Raw genomic sequence first — 4902 nt, 5'->3', positions numbered from 1 at the left:
TATGGGGGGATAGGGAGATTAAGTAGGAAATTTTTTTTTTTTTTCTTTTTTAACAGAACCTGGCATACATTTTGTCGCTGAATGATCCCATGCAAAAGGCTAAAGAAAACTAAAAAGTTCCTCAAAAGCGTGAACAGGTACTGCAACACTGAGGTCAGCCATGGTGATGGCAAATTGAACAGACAAAAACAAGCTCAAATGGTGATTGGGATTTAAAGATTTTTTTTCCTGCTCAAGTTTGCCTTTGCAAACTTGGGTTACCGGGAAGAATTAATGAGCTAATTTGGTGGTACTTTCAAGGATGCATCAACACCCTGCGAGGCAGAAAAGCTTGTACTCAGAAAGGCATTCCAAAAATGCGGGAACAATATTCGAAAAGGTACAGGCTGATAGCAGATCTCCTTGGCAAAGTGTATGAGTCAGTTTTAAGACTGTCCTGAAAAGAGGTGGTTGCAAAAAAATAAATGTCAAACAATAACAAAAACGTCAAAAATGTATGTCAAAAACGTCACTAATTTTTGTGCTGTAATTTCAACAGTGGTTAAAAAGGTATTCAAGTCGGCGGCGGAAGCCATTCGACTTCCACCTTGCGGTGGAAATCCCCATTTGCCGAGGCCGACGGCACGCGCAGCGAGAAGCCGCGCTCCCCCGTGAGCTCCTCCAGCCCTCCGCGTTCGCGTGACCGCGTGGCAAGGTCCCGAGCGCGTCCTGCATAGCCAGCAGCCCGCTCCGCGCTGAATAGCTTGGCGTGGTGCCGCACTGTAGCAACCAGCGTTACCCCTAGCAATTGCTCTTTAAAGCAAAAACATGTGCAAAATGTCTTCATTCAGCCTACTGGTATCATGTGTCAATCAGATTCAGGATGCAGAACTGGCCAGCAATAGCCTTAAAAAAAAAAAAAAAAAAAAAAAAAAAAAAAAAGAAACTTGTCTTTCTTGTTGGAATCACTTTGAATTAACTTGACTCTGTCATGTTACTGGCAAGAATAGTCTCTCTTGAGCATATGATTTCTATTTTTTCTTTCTTCTTTTTTTTTCTGGTCTTTGGCTTTGCCTGCAAGTTCCAAGGACCTGGCTTAGGCTTTACAAGACCAGTTTAGCCTGGGGCTTTGGCAAGCAACTTAACATTGTCTGCATCGCACCGAAGTTTATTAACACCTTTCAAAACCACTGCAAGTTTGTAAATCAAGCAGTGGTTCATTCTCCAAAAATAACAAGGGTCTGGTTCTGCTAATATATACAAACACAAATGATGTATATGTACAAAACGTGCATACCTATGACATATAGGCATATATATACATTTACTTGACACTAGGTATTCACTGTCTACCATAATGGTGGCACTGAGACTTACCAAACTAAAACCACAGAAAGGCAGAGTATATCAGACTCTTTTAGGGTCTGTCAGAGCCTCAGATTTTCAATTAAAAAAAAAAAAAAAAAAAAGTTAACTGACATATGATGCTAACACTAGACGAATTCCAAATATCTATCATACAGCATCAGTCTGATTTCTTCTGATTCCCTGAAGAATGAATTTTCTCCTAAGCTCTCATTGTTTTCGCTTTTGTCCTAAGCAACTTTATTACGAGTCATATAGGCGCAAAGGATAATGCCAATTTTGCGACGTTTCTTCCAGAACTAGAGAAAAAAAAATATTGGTTTACAGTAAAGCTCCAGTAAAGACACCCAGTTTCAACAGGGCAGAGAGACCTTTAAGCATGATCTGCAGCCCCTACAGGGAAAAGAATGCTGCCATAGCTTGCAATAAATTAATTAATGTCATTTTATTAGCATGCCTTGAGCCTCAGTGATGCTTTCCCAGTCCTCAAGATGAAATGGGTTGTGTGGACTGACAGTGCATCTTAGACCAAGGTACCAGTCTGTACCTCGCAGCGGTGGCTCGCGTGTYGTGGTACCACCCTGTGCCGGGAGTCATCGACTGTGAAGCCCCTAGAGAAACGCGTTCAAGAGTACAGCTGTAGCAGATGCAGAGTTGCACTGCGTACACGTACAACGAGCCGTTGTAAAACAAAACATCCCTCTAGCTGCAAACACTACACGCACACCCCAGGTGCGTGGAGCATCCCTCAGCATGATACTGTGAGACTCCTCCTAAATTTGCAGAAGCAAAGCGTCAAATACTGGACTGCCCGTGCAAGTTATACAGCCCTCCGCGAGCAGAGGCGTTACGCTCTGCTCTCCAACTTCATAACCGTCTGTCTGCCACCCGACGTCCGCCTCGGCCTGAATCCTTCCCTCGACCTCAGCTGGCACGAGATCGGCCCTCTGCCCTTTTGCAGCATTTCTGGAGACGGCGTAGCAGGGTGCGGATTATTTGTTTACACTACTTGCTTGCTTTACTTACTGAAATTTCTGTACCTGGACGCCGCACAGCTCTTCAGTCATTACCAAGAGATGATGTCACTGAAACTTATTTTTATGTCATTCTCCTCGCCCAAGGTAAACGTGGAGTGCTGTCATGCCATTACGTGCTGTAAATATGTCATCATAATTTGYCTTTACACATCATAAATATTTTATTATATGACATTATTACACCTCCAGATATCTTTTTCCATATGAATAGTAATTACTCAAAGTATTTACTGTAATTATGTCACTTGATGAAATTACAGTAATTACATCGAAAAATGATAGCCCATGACTAATGAATTAAAATAGCATGGAAATTCGCATAAAAATGACATTAAAAATGTTAAGGATCTGAGGCAAACTCACAAAAGCAAGGAAATTCGTAATTAAGAATTTAATCTCCAAATAACATTGCAGGGTGCCACATTTTCAGATTGTATCACAGAAAAAGGGAAGACGTGTAGAGAGGTATGAGCTGAGCAGAAACAAAGTGCGACTGGAAAGGGAGCTGCCACGCAGCGCAGCCTGGCGCTCGGTGTTWGTGAGCGTAGCTCTACACCCAAGAGCTCCGCAGCGGCGGGTTCACCAGCGTTTCATCAGGAGCGAGAGGCCGTGGACCAAAGTCAGAGCTGGGACAAGGAGCTGCCACTCGGGTGGGAGTCTCTGTCTAAGAGCCGTCAGGGAACATAATCTCCTGATAAGTCTTGGGATGAAGTCACTATCCAGGTCAAGATAAAGTCACTAAAGTTCCCAAGCGCTAAATTTTGGAGAGAGATGGCTAGGAAAACAAACAAATATGTAAGCCATAAGCCATAAGACTTTTGTGCAGCTTTTTTTTGTTACAATCTGCAAGCACCCAAATGTTTTCATAAATCTGGTTGCCTTCAGGAAGCCACAAAATGGGCTGTGCCGAAATTTGGGATGTGTTCTTGCTTCTTGCACACCTATAGAGGTTTTTGTCAGACATGAGAGGCAGAAGATCCCTTGTTGCTAGGAAAATGAATGAATAAATCTTTTCTCAAATGGATATTGATGACAATAAGATGATTTATTATTATATTCATTCTTATTGCCATGTTCATTTTCTGCATTAAAAAATAAATATTATGTGGCTACTATAAAAAAAAAAAAATAAAAGCGGTGGTGCTTGAGAAGCAAAGAGGAACTTCCAATGCCGTTTTTGACTGATGTCTTGTTTAAAAGAACATGATTTACCATGTTCCCCCTACTAGTCACTGCAGACRTCGTCATACATGAGTAGGCGCCACATGGCACCACAGCCTGTTCCCACCACAGCTAAGGGCAGGGACTGTGCTGCTCCTCATCCCTTTGGCTGCCTTTCTGCTACAACTTTACAAGCTGCACTGGTGATGCCAGGGTCTAGGAAGGGACAGCATGAGGAGGAAGGTAGCTGAGGGCTGACTTTTCCAAAGTCGCTTCTCCTTCATCCTAATGAGGACATTGGAGACAGCCACAAGCAGACCCCAAACCAAGCATCCACAAGGCCAAAACCTCCACAAGGTCTTTGTAAGCCTAAGAGCCTCCCAGCCCCTGGTGATGACCAGTTTGGTCTMTTGTGAGCCCGTGTCCAACAGAAAGTCAAGCTTGCCCATCTCCTCCTTTCAGAGCAGACTTTCTTGTAGCAAGGTACAGTACATATATACACTTGACTTTATTGAAGTTACCCTCATGCTGCTTTTAAACTGAGGTGCCCAAATTATACCCTRCACCAGAACAGGAAACCATACTAAGCTGAAACAGCTTCCAGCCAAACATGTAGTGAAAGCTGAGTTTCTAGCTGAAAAAATATATGGACAGAGAGACAGACAGAAGGACAGACAGACAGTAAGAGAGAAAGARAAATTCTGTTTCCAGTGAGAATATCCAGCAATAATTTAATATATGGTGCCATTTGAGAAAATGTGYTATTCATATTTATGAAAGGCTTAATAGATGCAGCTGCATCCTTTAACAAATTATTATAAGGCATGGTATGAAATGCATTAGTAAGAAATGCTTAACAGATGATGCTGTGACAAGCTGTTACAACGCGTGTTATAAGACGTCAATATTATTAAATCTATGGGCTTGGTTAGCACATGAATATAAATAATTTTTATGCATGCTACAAATTGCCATGCTTTATTAATAATGAAGTGTTTATAAATGGAACCTTACTGTAAAGCATTATTAAATGCAGCTACTCAGAAGACCTTAGAGTAATACTGTAGTAGCATTATCAYGTTGAGAAGCATACTAGAAAGGCTGCTTTATTTTACCATCTGAGCTGACATGGGTTCAAGCACACTGGGCTTTGATTCCCAAAGCCCCGTGTGGCAGGGGCCACCAATATGCGCTGGCTGAAAGCTGCTGTTGTCACATTCTTTGTTGCACTGAAATCACTCCGGCCTCACTCACGTGGGATTTACACCAACCCTAGACCCAGCATTGGTGGAGTGACTTTTGACTAACCCTGCTGTAAGTGATGCAGGCTACAGGCCACAATATCTTCTTTTTTTTTTTT

This window comes from Rhea americana, unplaced genomic scaffold (genome assembly GCF_003343005.1).
Source record: "Rhea americana isolate MKP2758 unplaced genomic scaffold, rheAme1 scaffold_9, whole genome shotgun sequence".
Lineage (NCBI taxonomy): Eukaryota > Metazoa > Chordata > Aves > Rheiformes > Rheidae > Rhea > Rhea americana.
This window is presented reverse-complemented; position numbering follows the sequence as displayed.